Source organism: Cervus canadensis, chromosome 3 (assembly GCF_019320065.1).
Source record: "Cervus canadensis isolate Bull #8, Minnesota chromosome 3, ASM1932006v1, whole genome shotgun sequence".
NCBI classification, from domain to species: Eukaryota; Metazoa; Chordata; class Mammalia; order Artiodactyla; family Cervidae; genus Cervus; species Cervus canadensis.
Genome location: NC_057388.1, coordinates 49,718,845 through 49,739,031, shown reverse-complemented (window position 1 = coordinate 49,739,031; position 20,187 = coordinate 49,718,845).

Sequence of the window (20,187 nt, the reverse complement as noted above, 5' to 3'; positions counted from 1 at the left end):
CGAAAAAATAGAAAATAAAGCTAGCCTTCGTAAAGTAGAGCATGGACTTTTCAAACTGCAATTCTCTCACTTTCCTATGAACATTAATGACATTGCAAACCAGACATATAACAAAAAATGAGAAATACAATGTACCCTGAAAGTCAAAAACAAGGTCAGAGGTGATGTTTTACCTAAAAGACTTTCTTTGGGCAACAGAGGCAGCAAATCAAGCTTATACTTCTTTCTGTTCAAATGTTCATAAAAAAAAAAAGCCAAATACCACAGTTTTTTATTTTTAATTTTCCTTCCATGAAGTGCTATACTAACACATCCCTACATTGTTATTTCCAAACATTTTATGCACAAATCAGAATTGAAAAAGGCTGTTAATTTGTTTAAAAGGGAGGTGAGAAAGAAGAGGAGAGGGCAAGAGAGCTAACAGGAGAGACAGGGCAGAGTGGGCAAGGGAGGGGGAGAGAGGGGAAAGATAAGGCAAGAAAAAGGAGCTCGGCGGGTAGAGACAAGAGGCAGAGAAGACGAAGAAAAGAGAAGGAAGAGAAGGGAATAGAAATGGGACGGATGGAGAAATACACTTTCATGTCAGTCTGGTACCTCTGACTTGGGTAAGCAAGCCTCACTGTTAACAGAGACCTAAAAGGGTTTCATGGCATGAGGACACTTTAAATAAATTTATAAGACACGAGACCAGGTTTCTATATTTCATCTACTTTATGATTTCCAAATTCATTTATTTTTGTCCCTTTTATTATACAATTCTTATAAACATACATCTGCAAGATTCCTCACTATGATTTTTGTTTGCTTGTTTATCTTTCTGAAGTATTCAACTCGTGGTGACTTATTTCTAATTCCCCTGAAGCATTTGTTATTTGTTCCTCTTTGCTTTATCACTTTCTCCTCCTAAGTTTAAAACATCATCTTATCATAGGGATGACATGTAATAATATTATTGCTTTTTTAAAATCTGGCTCTAAAGAATGGATCAGAAGCAAAATGAAGCCATTAGAATAATCATCTATTTCAGTGCCCTGAACTGACTTTTTCAAAGCTCACCTCCAAAGGGTAGACTGTTGGTTTACAAAAACAAATGTACTTATTTATAATCAATAACCATTTAAATACTTTACAGTTTATCATAACTAATAGAGAGAATATAAAGCATTTGGTCTCTGATGTGGTAGTCTACTAAACAAATTATTTCAATCATCCGTTAGAGTATTATTCATTTATGCAACTATATCTGAATTTCACTTATTTTATCCTATCCTAAAATGTCCTCAGCCAATAACACAGATTTCTATTGTGCAGCAGAAATCTTTGCCAGGAGCATTATATTTGTAGATGCATCCAAGAAATAGAGTGAAGAGATTGTGACTAAATTTTAGTAGGGGGAGGGGAATAAATGGTTCTATTTGTAAAGAAGAGGAGTACAGAACACTGTACAATTCTCCCTGAAACATCTGAAAATTGATCTCAGTTTGAGCTGAAGTCCTTACCAGGCTCACCTCAACCAAGTGCCCAAATGACTTTTTAAAAGGGTACAACTCAAACCAGGGGAGAATGAGGGAAAGGGCAGGTTTGAAACTTACAGTGTTTCTATAATCAATACTCTGCTCCTGAACAAAAGTGTAAAGAGGCACACAAATGTACTAAACTGCATTTCAAAAATGACATCGTAATTGCTGGCACTGCCCAGGCTACCCTGGCCTCAGCATTGCCAGGTTTTAAATTTATTTCAAACTGTTCTTCCCAAGTCTGTCTAATTTTTTTTTGTCCAAATAGCAGCAACTCACAGTTAGTGAACAAAGCCTCAGAATTTTTTTTTTACTTACAGCTAAATTTAACTTTACCCATCCAATAAAAAAGAAATAAGGGAGCCTTTATTATCTCCCTGGATTTCTGGGTATGATACCACATCATAGAGAAGTGGTTATTAGAGACAATGGCCTACCAAGGTGAAGTTTGTAATAAAGCCTATTATGTGGTTTCACCATTGACACTAATGGAATGTAACAGTGATTTAGAATGATTTAATGGTTCCCAGGTTGTGCTCTAATAGTGCTCTTTATATTATGATGTATATCACAAAACCTAATGTGGCTGTTGTGATATATTGACAGTATTCATGCTGTTTCATTTTTTTAGAGGAATTTAAAAAACTGTCAAAGAGGAAAATTAATAGCTGCAACTGCTTTATTTTCAAAGGTTCTGTTTTTTAAATGTATGTGCATAAATTTCCATTTGGTGCCACTCTTAGGCTAATAAATTCATTTGCATTTTTATTCTGAGGTAATAAAGAAGTGTACATGTGTGCATGTTTGTGTATTTATGGACTGTATATCTATACATACACGTTTGTGTTTGAAATCAAACTTGGAGAAGACAGCACTGTCATTTTATATGTTTACAAAATGGTTCTATTAGATTAAAATGTACTTGAAGGAATAGTATAAGAGAAATCATACTTTGATGGTGTAAGATAAAATTATTTCACTGGAACTGTGAAGCAGAAGGCCAGTTTTGGTACTAGTTCACTAAAAAAAATTCCTTAGGTAACTGTCACTTGAGCTTTATTCTAAAAGGACAAGAGAGGCAGCGATGATGCTCTCAGGGGTTGTAAACATCACAGCAATGCCTAATCTTTAAGTATGGAGGCATATTTTGAACTCAAATAGAAAGTGGACAACACTGCAAAATTTAAGCCTTTTATTGTCAAGAGTTGTCAAACTAGAGAGTTGTAGATAAAACGTAAAAAGGGGGAGGGGAGGTTCAAGAACCTCCATGCTCCATCTCTCCAACACTTTGATCATGACTTTTTACTTTTTATGTGTTCAGTTTGTCCTGTTTGTCATGTCTTATTTTCCCCATTTCCACATAGCATTCATTTCTTAAGAAATCTAAAAGACCTTCTGTAAATCCCACTTAATTTATGAAATCATCTTCTTCCTTTTCAGCCCATAGCAATTTTCATGTCTCTTACATCCTTTTACAGTCAGTTAATAACCACTTTGGTTATTTGCTGTTCTAAGTATATATCAAGTAAACACATGATAAGTGTTCAGCACATATTTTCCAGTTATTTGGTAGATGAATGTGACTGCATACAACTTCACCCAACTCAACTGCTATCCTGTGAGACCATGCCTTCATGTGGTAAAGGAGGCTACCACATTATATTGGTTGGGTATGAGGCCTTCAGATATTGGATTACTTCAATAAAAAATAACAATTTGATCATGGTAAGAGCTTTTGTATTAAAGGAAATATATTCCTAAATTCTATAGTTAATTTATTACAAAATCGTTCTACATAGAAACAATATTACTTTAAATTCTTACTTGAGGTACATAATTTTCTCTATGTTACTATTGGCATTGCATCTTAAATATAATCACAGATATACCTGAATATATATAACTTTTACCTTGAATCCCTCTCTCCACCTGTACAAAGATCACTAGCATACATCATATGCACATGGGTATATGTATGCCTATTCATGTAAATTGACTTCTTTGGGTCCATAAAATTAAGAGAAACAATGCATTTTCATTTAACATATACAGGGCAACATATTTATATAAATGTATGTATTAACTTTAGGGCATTTGTAAAGTATATGACATTCAATAGTGAGCTAGCTATTAAATTAAGCTCATTTAAATCTTTTCATTTAACATCTAATGGTTAATGTATCTAATTTGCTATCGTAAGCTCTCTTTGCCAAAGTTGCAAATGAAAAAAAGGAGTAGAAAAAGAATGAAAAGAAAATTTGAGTACATGAAAATACACACTATTATTGGTTGGGGACACTCAATACTGCAAAGAGGCCAATTTTTCTCCAAAGTTAATGTATAATATAAATTTAGAATTATGTGAATTTGGTGAAAAATCAACAAAATGATATTAAAGTTCATCCAGAAATGTTAAGGTAAAAAAGTGTCTAGAAATATTTTGAAAGGAAAAGAAACTATTATTAAAACACATTAGACAACAATTTAATTATAACAGGTCAAAATTAGTACTGGAATAGATAGACCATTTTAAATTTTAACTAGGTGGGGAGTCCACAAATAAGTTCAAGTGTACTTTGGAATTTAGCAAATGACAAAGTTAGCCATTTAAATTAGTAGAGAATAGTGTGTGTGTGTGTCTGACTCTTTGCAACCCTACGGACCACATCCTCTGCCCATGGAATTCTCCAGGCAAAAATACTGGAGTGGGTTCCCAACCTGGAATCAAACCTGCATCTTTTATGTCTCTTGCATTGGCAGGTAGGCTCTTTACCACTAGTGCCACCTGCTATTAATGAAAAAATAATATTTTGACAACTAGCTACCCATTTTGGATAAAAAAAAAAAATGAACAATAAATAATTCTGAATTTCTTTTACTCCAAAATAAACTCCCTAGATCAAAGATTTAGCTGTACAATTTCAAACCATAAGAGATCTAGAAGAGATCATTAGCTAGTTAAAAAGTAATAATTTGTGTTAATTTGAGTAGAGAAGACAATCCTAAATATAGACAAAACCCTAAAACCATGAAGAACGAAGATCGATAAATATGGCCTCAAAAAAAACCAAAAATCTTTTGTATAACTAAAAATAGAATAAACCGACTCAAAGGGCAAACTATGGGGAAATATCTGTGATAGATAAAAATTTAAGTAAATATATAAGATTCTTTGAAAAATCAATAAAATAATCAACCCAATAGAAAAAAAAAATAAAGACAGCAATACGTATCACAAAAAATAGCAAAAATGTTAAAAAAATAAAAGCAGAGAACTATGCTCAAAGTCAGTCATAACAAAGTAAATTAATCATGGTAATAATGTGACTTTTTTGTTTGCACTTAAAGTTTGGTAGTTCCCAGTGCTGTTAAGGGTATGAGGAAATGTGCGTTCTATACTGTTGTCATTATCAGTGCAATCTTTTAAGGCAATTTGTGAAATATACTGATATTACCCAATAAACATTATAATGTGCATATCTTCATAAGTAACCATGGAGATACAAATTAAAATGAGATACTGTTATGTGAACCAAAGAAGGACTGATATTAATGACTTAAAGAACACATGCATTCATGCTCAATCACTTCAGTCATGGCCAACTCTTTGCAATCCCTTATAGACTATACTCTGCCAGGCTCCTCTGTCCATGGAATTCTCCAGGCAATAATACTGGAATGGGCTGCTATGTTACTCTGGCATGCCAAGGCATCTTCCCAACCCAGGTATCAACCAGCATCTCCTGCGTTCCTGTATTACAGGCAGATTCTTTACTGCTGAGCCACCGGGGAAGTTCTGAGCCACCAGGGAAGCCCTTTAACAACACAAATCTCCACTAAAGATACAAAACAGCAGGAACTCTCTTATATTCTTGGTGAGGAAATAATACACTGGTACAACCAGTTTGCAAAACTCACATCATTTTCTCAGTTTGAACATATGCCTAATTTATGACTTAGCAATTTAACTCTTAATTATACACAGAACCAAAACCTTGCATACAAGCACTGTGTTTAGAACAGCATCATCTGTAATATTTCCAAACTGGAAACCCAAAGGTTCATCTGCTGTGAAATGAACAAATTAATCAAGTGGTATTCATAAAATGGAAACTGTATAGCAAAAATGACTCAACTACTGATGTATACAACTACAAAGAAAATTTTATCCAATATAATGTTAAGTGAAAGAAGCTAGATACAAAAGTAATTCCATGTATATAAAGACGAAACAAAGTTTAACCTTAAAGTTAGAAGTCATAATAGTGGTTATCTTTGGTAAAGAGGAAAAAAGATGAAAGTAGCAATTGTCAAAGGTCCAGAGGATGTTGTTGGATTGCTGCCAATTTTGTATTTCTTGACTTGCCCAGTGACTATTCAGATACTCACTTGTGATCATTCTTTGAGCTATATATTTATGTGTTGTGCAAATGATCTGAATGTTATACTTTATAATAAAAAGTTTAAAAAATAAGAAACAGCAGGTTAAAGAGAAAGAATAAAGAAATTATTCAAATTTTTAACGCTCAAAAAAGCCTCTGTACATTATCATAATGGCCCTTAATAATAATAGCAGCTTCTAAGTAAATAACTTAAGAATAGAAATGAAGAGGTAGATATAACTGGTTAGCAGATCAATCATCCATTGATTTTAACTTGTTGGTATAATTCTGTCATAAATATGGAATTATAAAAGTCACACAAAATATTTACTCTTTCATACACTCAAGCTTTCTGCCTTCTTATCCTCATGTGTGTATGTGCTTAGTTGCTTAGCCGTGTCCAACACTTTGTGACCCCATCCAGGCTTCTCTGTCCATGCGATTCTCCAGGCAAAACTACTGGAATGTGCTGCCATTCCTTTCTCCAGGGGATCTTCCAGACCCAGGAATCAAACCCAGGTTTCCTGCATTGCAGGTGGATTCTTTACTGTCTGAGCCACCAGGAAAGCCCTCTTTTCCTCACACATTAATTAAAAGTATGGAAAAAACTCTGATAAATGTATCAGGCCACAAAGAGTTGGACGTGATTTAGTGACTGAGCATGCACACACACAGCCCTAGAGACTGCCAGGGTACCCTTGGATCGCAAAAAACGAAATCAATATACCACATTGAATTATACATACTAATGTCTACAATCTGTCTGCCAGATGGGAGAGATTATGTTTGTTTTAAAATAAATTTTTTGACATTTATTTTTCCTTAAAAGAAGTATGGGAAAAAACCTGATAAATATAAATAGACTAAACATTTTGATGACTAATAAGCTTATGGCTTTTCACAACTTTGTACCTTGGTGGGATTATCTTCATTCTCTGGGACATGTTCTAGATATTAATTCCTAAAGAAAATTCTAGGTCTGAGAAGAAAATTGATAGTCTGTGTACCCATTTAACTAGTTCCATGTTTTAAACTTCTACTATATTCAGATTACCATAAGAAATAAGACATAGTTTTTTTATCTCATGGCCTTAGAGATCAATTTAATAAGAGATGAGCCTACATAAAGACGGCTTTGCTTACACCACATGGCATGGTTACCTCTGTAGTCTCACTTCTACCTAAAATTAAGAATAGAATTTCAATTTGGAAAGGAATAAGATGACTTTCCTCATATGGGGGAATTAGGCCATGATGGCCCCTGTTATGGAAAAGAGGCAGCCTTGCTAACAGAAAGTGGCCCCCAGAGCCAAAAAGATGGGGACATGTATGCTCATTCGTGTCTGACTCTTTGCAACGCCCCGAACTGTAACCTGTCAGGCTCCTCTGTCCATGGGATTTTCCAGGCAAGCATACTGGAGTGGGTTGCCATATCCTACTCTAGGGGCTCTTCCTGACCCAAGGATTGAAACTTCATCTCCTTCATCTCCTGCATTTGCAGGCCAGTTCTTTACTGCTGTGCCATCTGGGAGCCAGAAAGAACCTGTTTCAAATACAGTCACTGACTTTATAACAAGATGACTTTCCTAAACCTCAAGAAGGGCAGCCTAACAAGGGAAAGTAATCCTGTGTCCATTAATTGAAGTTATACAGACTGGCTACTTATATACTTAATTAATTTTAGCTACCTTTTCCTGTTTCAACAGTTTGCTATAGTCACTTGTCTAGTGTTTCACTTCCTATATTGGTCTGTAAGCTTTTTGAAATTAGGGATCATATCTTATTCTTCTTTATACCCCTTATAGAACTTGGCATAATGCCATGTGCAGAGCTGAAATTCCATATTTGCTGAAGGAATGAAATTTTTTCAACCACATATTGACTGTGAGAAATGAAGATATGTGCCCTTAATTCTGCTGAAGCTAAAGGAGAATCTACTCAATTAACCCAAACCAATGATGATTACTCACATTCATTCTAGAGAAAACTAAATATGTATTTAACAACTGTCATTGGGAACATGAGGTTGTACAAACAAAAAATAAATAAAACGGGACTACTGATTTGTGTAAGGAGATGTGAGAAGAAATAAGTTTCAACTCATCGAAGAAACTTGTAATGCAATAGGTAGCGATAAAGACTGATTTTTTGTGTGCTTGTAGAGTCAAGTTATTACTTTAGAGGCATATGGCTTTTTGCAGATACATGTGATGCTGAAATTTAGAATTTTGTGTAAAGTATACCCTCACCTGAAATAGCTTAGCTACTTGATGCCAGGATATAGAAGGAATAGACAAATTAATGTCAAGGTCCTTTAAAGCCCTGTGATTCTTTGACCTATTTGGTTTTCCCCTTCTATCTCATCTCTCAGGAAAGCTCTGAAAACTTTAAAGATATATAATATAATTAGACAACTAACAAAAGTACTCTAAAGGCTGTCCAACTATTCCTCTTGGTACATCATAATGAAGAATATCAATGTTTTAGGTGACAAAGGTCATATATATATGATAGGTAATAATCATACCATTATGTGTTAATAGCACACCTTATCCCATCCTACTGTATTTGAACTTTCCATGAAAACAATAGCCTGTGGTGAAACAGCTTGTCATAGATTCTAATGAAAAATTGCCCGATGGGATTCCTCCTGCAATCATTACACCCCTGAGGTCTGGGAAATCACTGAACACAAAAGTAAGATTTTCCTCTATCTCTTATATTCTGCAAAATATTGCACACAAATTCAGAATACCTCAAGGGGGAAAAGTGGGTAACACATGCAGAATGGTTTTTTAGACTACAACCAAACATTAATTACAGTGCTGAATGGCAAGAGGACAGGTTGATGGAGGGGGCAAAGTTGATGCCATTTGTTTTTGACACCAAATTTATCTCAAGCTTATAAGCAAATAGATGTTCATCTTTGTTTCTAATTTTGTATAGCACCTTCCCTGTGATGAACTACGCAGATTCCTATGGAACAGAAATAGGTAAAATGACTCCCCCATGTAACCTTAATGGTGTCTAAAAATAATAGGGTATTCTCATCACTGGAGCTTTCCCTTTTCAAAGATTCTATATAGTAGGTTTTGGAAAAATAGATGAAGGAATGACTAAGAAATACAAAGATACTTTGCAAGATAATAAAACAGGATTTGAATAATTATTAACCCATTTTGATTTTTCAACTTTAGAGTCTCTATATGGGTCAATTTCTATTGCCTGAATTACAGCAAAATCAAAATAACAAAAAATGGCAATTTCCTGCACTCTCTCTTAGTTTTTGTTTTTTCAATTGCAACCTGTAGCAATAATTTTATTTTCCAAATCCAAATACCTCATTTAAAATGCAAGCTTCCCAAAAGTTGGCCAACTTTTATGTGCTCAAAATGGCAGAAACAAATAAATCTTTTTTCTGAAATCTCCTGTTAAAACTCCTTCTGGCACATGCACTGAATATGAATCAGCCATCATGTAAATACACTTCTGTGTCAGTATTTTTCATTGTAAAATATTTTGCCCATTGGAGTAAAAACAGAACAAGGGTTCACAAATCAGATTACTACCACATTCCTAATTTACCTTGCATGGATAACATTTAAGACACAGTTGACCTCTTATCTCATATATATATATTACATATATGTGTGTGTGTGTGTGTGTGTATATATATATATATATATATAAGCTGGAAACAATTCATCAAGTAAGTTACCCCCTTCCCTTTCAAATCCACTTGTATCACTAAAAGGTTGAGTAAAGACCTCTGGGGAACAAGGGCAATTTTTGACATGGGTCTCAACAGATTAAACTATGCAGGGACAATATAGAATACATTGGAGCAATAACATTATCACATCATAGGCTGATTGAGAGGCATTTCCTTGCATTTCTGTCCTTTTACCATAAGCCAATAGTAGCCACAGGCATTTGACTGGAGAGCCTGGAGGATTGACAGGCCTGGCAGTCATTACACGCTGGATTGAATACTAGATTACTCCAAAGTGGCTGAGGGTCAGGGATCAGTGTGTTCCCTTTTGGCACTAAATGACTTTAATATCCTTACTGTATTAGTCAATTACTTTAAAGCTGCTGCTCTCTGAGCTCTCTCTGCCCCCCTGCAGTTTACTATGGACATTTGAATTGCTCCCATACTTAACCCCCACAATCTGCTTTTAGCTGTCAAAAGAACAGTGCTATCAGCGGAGCTATTGACAATATGAAAAGAACTGAGATACTTGTGGAGGTGTCAAGTGCCTCTTTCTTTTGGCTGCTTAGTTTAAAAAAAAAATTTTTTTTTTAAACTAAATAACTCAGTTACAAAGGGGTCCTCGAAGAAAAAGAACTCAGAGTCTTTTAATCTACTGGCATGTAAAGTGACCAACAGGAAAAAAAAAATAGTGGAGTTGATTTTCTTTTTTACTACTTACTTCCATAAACTACGTATCTTCTATGTGAGTTTTTATGAATTTTGTGAACGTACACTTTCAATGTAACTGTGAAAGAGTGTGCACCTGAGTGAGGACCTGTATCAAAGTCTTTATTTCATTTCATGATAGTTCCTGTAATAGTGGAGAATTATATTGCACTTCTCAATTTATTGGTGCAACACACTGAAGAATTTTATATCACAGCCACTGAACTTTTAAAAGGTCTGGTGTGGCTTGGTGTTAAACCAACATGTCCAGATTAAATATGGACTAAGCTGATTTGAAATTTAAAACTACTTGAAAGTCGTGCCTTCAGTATTTCAGAAAAAGTGATATGATTCCCACACAAGAGCACATCTGTTGAGCAGCCCCTGACTTGCATTTGTTTGCATGTGGATATAGAGTCTATTTACTCGTGTCAGTGAAAGCATGTATAAGTCACAGCACTACAACGATAATAAAGACATCACAAATTTCTAAGATTCTTAAGAACTATTTCACATAGGAAATGTTAAAAATGAGACAGAAAGTTACAGAAAGGGTAATACACTGCCATTAGCTTACTTATACCATAATCTGAGAAAACCACTAATTTCATATTTTAGGGCCTCCTTTCAATGACTGTCTGATCAACTGTCTTGCTGAGTTTCCACTATTGATTTCTGTGTATACTAAATTATATATATAGATATAAGCAATTCTCCACAGCAAAAAATTTAAGTAAAAACTTAATTTTTCTAAAATAATGACTAAATAAATAAACACCATGGAAAATTTTTCACTTTTTTCCTAAAAATTTGAACCCATAAGCTGTGATTTCAGGAACCATCCATCTCTCTTGCTTAGAAAAGATTTTTCTCAGTTATGAAAACATACCACAAAATACAATGTCAGCAGAAACAAAATAAACCAACCCAAGTCAAAAATGGAAAAGAAATTGCACGTTTAGATTGTATCAAGTCGTTAGAGAAGACAGCTTTTGTCATCACAGTGGCATTTTTAAGGTAATTTAAAGGGAAAATGGCATGAAATTACAAGATTTGAGAACTACTCTGTATTATTTGCTAAATATAAAGATTTTGATTCAATTGTTGAAAAATGACATTAACCTGATTCTAAAAATTTAAAATACACCTTTCAACTTCTAAGTAATATAGGACAGCTTCCAAATCTTATCATTTAGAGACACTTTTCCTTTAATTAGAACATAGGGTTTTTTCATTAGTCTAGTGTTAATGAGTACAGATCATATACATGGACTAAACAACATATATTTGGGTCTCAAAAACTGATAAGACTCCTACCATAGGAAAGATAGACCAGAAGACAATATTACATATTTCCTATCAGTGGACACCTATTAAAAATACAAATATTACTGTCTTGGGGAATTAATTTCAGGATTTTGCTCATTTCAAATTTAGTCAGCAAAGGAGCTTTAAAAACTTAATATCTCTTGGCAATTATGCGTCATTAGCACTTTCCCTTCGTTTATATTTTGTTGTGTTTTGGGAATTGAGTATTCTAGGCAAGAAAGGTAGACTGACAAGAAAGTGACTGAGTCAGCCCCCTTGATAGTTGGGATGACAGAAGGTGAAGAAGTGTAGCTGCAGCTGACAACTTCTTTAAAATGAGTCACTTATACATATTTACAATTTATAATTCAACAATACCTCTATGGGGAGCATACAAACAGAAGTAGCTGATGGTTTGCTTGGAATTCCGATCATTACTGTTTTGATAGGCATGTGTTTCTATTAGGAAGGATTTCGTTCACCAATTCTTTGGAAGAGTCTAGTCTTTGTGTCTCATAATTATTTCTAATAGATAACTTCCTCTTACAGTTTACTTACCACATTTTATTTCTGTAAGAAACATACAGTGCATTCATCAAAGGTTAACTTCCTCTTTCACTCTGTCATGATGTTTAGGTAGATATATTTAAATTATATTTCCTCTAGAATGTATTATAAAGTAAATTGAGTGATTTTTTGTAATACCATACACTAGTTATCTTTCAAACATAAGAATGATCATCACTGCAAAATCTGTTTGGTAAAATACTGAGTTATCTTACAAAATACAAAAACCTACAATAATCTGTTAGTATAGCATCTGATTTTCATTTTCATAAATTTCATTATTGATTCCCTAATATAACAAGGAGGATTTAAATGATTAGTAGGGGTGTAGGGGTGCATACTCCTTTCTTACTGACCTAGTAAGTAATGAGGTAGACAAGCCCCTAACCCATTACGCCTTCAATTGTGGAGTGGGCATGCAGTTAAATTTCAAAACATAGCAAGAGGTACATATCATTTACAACTGTGAAAAAAAGCATGTAGAGTTATAATCTGTGCTTTAACATCTTTCTCAGTAATTATATAGAAAGTTAGCTAAAGGTCTCAGTCTTTGAGCTTCCTGTTGCAGTATAAAATGTGGACATACCACATTCACATGTGCAGTAAATCATTTGACATTTTCTGATTTTACAAAGAACATTAACAATTTATGAAAAAGAATATAGTCAGTAGATAGTAACTGGTTTAAGCAGCGATAAGTTTACTTTATAAGTAGCATAAATAAGGGCAACAGAGGTTTTTGATAATGTGATCTTTAACAACTGTCTGAATGCTTCCTGGTTTTCTTATGAAAATGTATGTGCATACATGTGTGTGTGTATGTGAGCATGTTCAGTAATTCTGGTATAAAGTAATTGACAGTTGTTTTAGCGAAGTATCATCAGAATCATTAAAAATCTCTATTTCCTTTTGAATTGCTTCATACATCAACAATTAAAAGAAAACTCGATAGAATCGGCTTGTCATATTATCATACTTCAGTATGTAAACAACTCGCTGACTGTCTTTGCACGAGAGTGGGGCTCATAATTTTCAGTCTGAAAATGACATATACAAATAAAGGAACTAAAGCATGGGAAGTAACATATTTTGGTCTTGTGACTAATGGTAGCCTGGTGCTATTGAATTACTGAACTGTGTCTGAGAACTAATGAGAAAATTTTCCCAGGGGAGTCTTTATCCAGTGCACTTGGAGAGCACCTCAGGGACCTATTCTGAGTCTGTCACCTTCCCCGTCTCACTGACACTCCACTTCTTTACCACCATTACACTGTGCAACCATTTCACTTCACACCTCACGATTAGAATATTAAAAGGAGAGGATACTACATGACTTGCTCCAGAGAGCAGAGTTGTTTTTGACACTTAGAATAGAAGTTGTCACCAGAATATCACAAAGACATGAGAGTCTCCAACTGAGTAGGACATCCTAAAACTTAAAGCTATTTTATTTCATAGCTAATAAAAACTTTCAAGAAATCTCTTCACGGCACATAATTCAGTTATTTAAAGGGCTGCATGATTTTAACCAAAAAAATAATTGTACTTTCAAAGTTACAAAACATGATTCTGCCATAGAAATATAGCTTGGGTCGTTATTACATTGATATATATTCTGATCAATGTAATGTTTGATCTTAGGCACGCTTGGATAGAAGTTGTGTCCCCAGACAGAGGGTTGCATTTCTCCTACTGGTCATTGGTTAAGATTAGCACTGTTACCACAAAGCGGGTTTTACTATAGTGAATAAGGACGTTATTTCTTCTAGAACCAATAGTGACATACCTAACAGGATATTCCTAGCTTCTGACACAAAGGAACAGAGTTGGAAAGATAAGACCATTTAGAATGTATTCCACTGTGACAATGCTTTATATATGTATATACATTTTTTTTTACATATACAATGTATACATATATATATGTATATATATGTAAGAAATTACTAACTAAGGAATTCTCTTCTGAAAGCTGGGAACTATTTTTATCAGAAGCAAAATTCCTGCCACTAAAAATACAAAATTAGTATTGATCAATTATTTTATTCTTCCCAAAAGTTTGATTATTGTCTCTGTGGCTGGGCTTCCATACATCGCTGTAAAATAAGCACTATTATTTCCATTGCTGAGGTTAGGCTATTAAATTAAGAGCATTACACATTCACATAAAAGACCATCCCATGTACATCTGGGGTTGGAATTCATTAATTCACCAATGATTTTAACAGTTATCTGTACATTTTGCAAAATTTACTTTGCACAGTAAACTCCCCTTATTAATACTATTGCTACATTTATATTTGCCCCAAATTAGACAAACTCTACTCTTAATAGGGTTTCCCTGGTGGCTAAGACAGTAAAGAATCTGCTTCCAGTGCAGGAAGACCTGGGTTTGATCCCTGGGTTGGGAAGATCCCCTGGAGAAGGAAATGGCAACCCACTCCAGTATCTTTGCCTGGAGAATTCTATGGACAAAGGAGCCTGATGGGCTACCGTCTATGGGGTCCCAAAGAGATGGACATGACTGAAGAACTAACACTTTATTTCTTTCTTTCCACCCTTATTAACAAGTGGTTAAATTCATATGCTTATATGGCCAAATGTATACAAATATTATAAAAATAAAAGTCTACAGGATAATAAAGCCATTCTCCTTCCATAACAAAGTATTTTTTAATAGCTTTCGAAATTTCATTATGAGAGCTTGTCTGGGCTAGAAAAAAAAAAAACAAACAGTCCTGGTTTGGTCATTCAGGTTTTCACTATGAAAATGCATCCTGGGATTTGGTACTTTCAAAATTTTCATAGCTTAGTTGACCTCATATATTGGTATTTCCCTTTCAGAACTTTATTGCAGAGCAAAAGGAGATTAAAACAATTTTTGAGTCCTTTAATTACTGAAACTTAATGCTTGACAACACAGGGTCTAAAACAAATTTTAAAGAAAATTTCCTTCCAGACACACCCAGAAAAATATATTACTCTGACAAAAGTAGACTGAAAACATTTCAAGTTAAAGGGACAGTAGAAAGTTTAAAGACTTGAAATCCATTTGTAATGGTGGGCATTTTGGATGAAATTATCCATGAAGAACTATCCATCTTGAGGTAAGTTTATCAGTCAAATATAGTAAGTTCAGGAAAAGAAAGGAATAAATTAGACATGTGTCCTGCTGTTATTCATACTTTCGGTGTTCACCGGGCATCTATGCTTTTGCTACCCCAGGCCCATTTGATATCATATGCTAGGATGAGAGTTCATCTAATCCCTCTGCCACAGGAACTTTTTTCCATTGTAAAAAGACATAAAAACTGAATTTTGGCTCTTTTTGTCTGTTATGAATTCTAAAAAGTTATTCTTTTGATGTGTAATGTAGATCTGCTACAGTGTCTGTTAATTTAATGTGATAGAAGTCAAGAGAAAGAGAAAGAAGAGATCTAATTTTTGATACAATATTTGTATTTAAGTACTCAAGTATTAAAGTGGTATTTGCCCAGCAAGTTGAGTTTAGAATGCTTTTCCACACAGGTATCTTGAGCTTAAGTAGATGAAACCCTGTGACTCTTGAGTGGTAATGATTCAAAATATAATTCACATGAGGGAGTTAAACACACACTCATAATAAGCCTACATGAGCCGTCTGTTACAAGGGTTTCCTTCATTTTCTATGCTAGAGTCACAAAATAACTTCAAACTTTGTCCCAGAGATGAAATCAAAAGTCCACCTCACATACATGAAAAGGGCATCTCTATGGATTTAAACCAAGACCTGATTATTCAGGAGCAGCTTATTTGGCTCGTGGCTAAGTCAAAGTTTGCTACTTCTGGGCATGTTTGACGATAGGGAACTCGCCCGCATTTTCATCCCTTAGCCTGTTCTGAAGGATGTGAAAAACACACAACTTCATTTTTACTCATGTGGTTTTGAATGGGCTCTTATTTGACTCATCTCCTTTAGAAGTGGGGAAAAAAATAAGAAAGCTTTTGCATGTGCAGGGATTTGGGGATTTATTCTCTTTCTTCTCTTTTCTATTTCTTTTCCCCTTGACAGAATTTCTGGCTTTTAAGCATTTGTAAGGTCTCTGCTTCATTCTTTCAAACCAAACCCTGATATATGGGTGAGGCGATGGGGGATATGGGAAACAGGAAACAGATTTCTATCCACAGGACAGCTTAGAACCCAGGGGACTGCAGGTCACCATCCTGGGCAGGACACTTCAGCTGAAAGTGTTTCAACACAGTTTATGCCGAGATATAATAGCAACATTCAACATCAGAAAGGGATCGGCTCTTTCTGATGGCAGTCATCGAGAACACAACCCTATCTTTGTACATTACTCTATCTTGCATACACTCTTAATATCTACTTTTTTTCATTTCTAACTTGTTAAACCTGAATCTCCTTCAGTCCATTTGCTACTTAAATTTTTAATGTTGGTACTAAACTAGTCACACAAATGAGACTTTCTGACAACAAACAAAAGGAGATGCACTCCTCTCAACCAAGACCCAGATTATGTCAGAAAAACTATTTTCTCCTAAAGGAACAGAGTGATAGAAAGATCATGGAGTTCAGTAGAACCAATTAGGTATAAATGCAAAATGGCTTCTACAAAGGATAAAAGTATGAGCAGAAATGGTGTGTGTAAACTTTAAAAACCCTTTGACTCATGACTGAATTCATGCAGAAAGAGCCAGATTGAACATTTATCAATCAATTCAATTCACAGTAAGATAGTATCATAAAAGGGAGGGTCATGCTTTTCATTGTTAAGTTTCTACATTAGTATGTTTGGTATTTTATTTTCAGTGTCAAAGAACCTAGCTGACAGTTTGAATCAGAGTCAATTTATTTCAACAAATACTATAAATTGGTACCTGTTTTATATTTCTGTTGTTTTGATAATCCATGGCTGAACTGATTTCCCTACACTGTACTCTTATAACTTTAAAGTGTCATTTGAGAACACAGGGATTTTATTTTCACATGATCTTATGCAGTTGAAGAAAAAAATTCGTTGAGGTATTTTTGGCGAAATTTCCTTCAGCCATGTCTATGCAGTGTCTAAATAAATAGTGAAAAGTTGAAAAGTTCAGTCAATTCCCTTTGTTAATGGCTTTCAAGACACTAAATAAGAGTTTAACTCAAAATGATATCTAACTTGCTCGATTAAAGTAACCTGTCGTTTCATTTCAGTTAGTCAAAACCTTTGTGCACATTGTTGAAGGCTTTGCTACTCAAAGACTGTAGGAAATTTACTGATAGTGAGATTCTCATATGAAATATAAGTTCAGTACTGCATAGGCCTGAGTGTAGTGTTTTACACTGTCTGATTTTTCTTAAGATTTTTCTCCATAAAATCCTAATACAAAATGCAGAGTAACTGGGTACTTTTCTCCACTGGTTTTCTAGGTAAGTCTAAATTTGGGGCTCTTTTTTCTAAGCAGATTCCCAAATATTTAGAAGCTAGTTGTAGAGAAATGTAGATAAATGAGAGAGAATCTCTGCTTATAAGGAGTTTTACATTAGCAGGGGGGAGACTGCCTCCAACAGGCTTAATGACAAATACCACGTTGAAGTAAATTAATTCAAATGGGTTCAGGCAACATTTTGAGAAAAGTGCAAAGAGAATGGGGAAAAGAGTTTATGAAAGAATGAACAGTAGAGCCTAGATTTAAGGGCTGAGAATTAAAAGTTAAGGAAGGGCATTTAAACTAAAGAAACAAGATGAGTAAAATATGAACTTCGATGAGCAAGGGAATGAGTGTGCTTGTGTTGTAATACAGATTGTGTGGAGAGATAACAATAGATATTTCAGAGCCTCAAGGGGGACAATACATAAAAATGATTACATCTGAAAATATTTACCATACACAAACAAGCAAGATATTTTATAATCTTTTATCGTCAATAAGAATTCCCAGTTTAAAGCTAGTGAGTGATATATGGCTAGTCAATTTAATTTCACTCTGAGGTAGACTGAAGTATTTGTGTGCTGTAAATCACTCACTGGGAAGTCAAACTGACTAAAATGACAGTGAAAAAGTTTTAAGTAGAATAGCTACAAAAAAAATATCTGTGTTAAAATTTGGTTGTTTATATCTTAATGACGGAGAAGAACATTATTCCACCATATACAGGTATAGATGCGTTATGCAATAGTCTTTTTGACAGTAAGGATCAGAAAATGGATTTTCCACAGCTAAGTACTTTAGAGAGGAATCATTAAGGGTGCTTAACTACTATTCCGAAAGTGTTTGCCAACTCTCTGTGGTTCTGCTGGTGTTCCAGAATCATTTTGCTGGACACCCTGAAAGCACGCTTCAGCAGTGTAAAGACACAATGCTTCCTGAATTCAGAGCATCTTCCGGGATTCAGTGAGAACCAGGGAGACTCATTTCGGTCTTGGAACATTAGCTAAATTGTGCAGGTTTTGTTTATATGATTCTGGGCACGCAGTCACAAACGAAGATGAAATTGAATCCTTCTCAGAAAGTTCATCAAAGCATTTCTTTCATCTATGCGTGTTGCTTTGTTGAGGAGAAGTTTCCAACCACAAGGATAATACTACATACATTCTATGCCAAACTTTTTGAGGAAGTAGCATCCAGGTCATGGGATTCCATGCTAAATTAACACTGAAGTTCTTCAAATTTATCAAAATTGCTTTCAGATTTCCAGTTGGAATTCTTTGGAATCCTCAGTGAATGGTTCTATTGATGGGGTTCCAAAATGCACTACAGAAACATCACCTTCTCCCCAAACAGGGTACGTGCTGTACATCCGATGTGGTGACCCAGTTTTATGGTTAGTCTGGAAGACAGTGCTACAACAGGAATACAGAGTTGAAAACAGCCTCCGGAGGATACCTAAAGAGAATACATGCCTGCTCTCACTTTTTCTTTTTCTGTTGTTTCATTTTATCTGTTTTGCATATGTAATGTTTTGGTAATGATTTGAAAGCTTGGTTATTCACATAAAACATACTTAAATTTCATTTTTATAAATCTCATTTCTTTAAAGATATTTAACCATCTGCCATAAGAAATTTCCCACTTGCCCCATTCAACAGGCACTAATCTCCAACCAGGGCACTCTCCTCCTCATTTTCTTCTTTGCTTTCTTCACATTTTTTTCCTATCCTGTCTCATGTCATATATATATTCCCTTTTACACCATTATATTCTTAAATAGAGAAGTTAAAAGAACTTGGTGTTTTGCTATTCCACTCTAAATATACTTAAGGTCTTCTCGTTCCTTTTTTCCCCTTTTTTCAGCTTTATCAAGGTGCAATTGACAAAAATTATATTATAAGTGAACAGCATGATGTACACACACATTACCTCACATAGTTATCTTTTCTTTGCTTTCATTCCCTCATTCTCCTCCCCTCTGACAACCACTTATTTGTTTCTCTGTATCTATGGTCTGTTTCTGTTTTATTATATTATACATTTTTTAAAGATTCCACATATAAGTGAGATCATACACTATTTGTCTTTCTCTGCTGACTTAGTTCACTTAACACAATGCCCTTTATGTCCATCTGTGTTGTCACAAATTTCCATTTCTTTTCAAATAGGTCCTTCAAACTTATTTCCTATTAAGATAGACTTCAAACATGTTCTGGTGATTTAGCCCCAAAAGAATTATAGAAGTATGTATCAATTTGGAAATTTTTAAGTTTTCATCAGAAACTTCTCATAATTTTAATGTTTAAGTAGTCGTAAGTTATGCAATTTCTAACGTGTTCTAAATATCACTGTTTAAATAAAGCTTAAAACAATTTTAACTTAGAATAGAATAATTTCTATAAGAAGCAAATTAAGAGAAGTACATTGGGAATGGTGAAAAATCTGCTCCTCCATAGAAGAGATGAGAACAATGGAAAAAATTATCAAAATCATCTTTTTCAGAACCTTGGAAACTGAACCAAGGAACTTGCAATAATCCAAGGAGAACCTATCAAGAAAAATGAATCTCAGTAAGAAC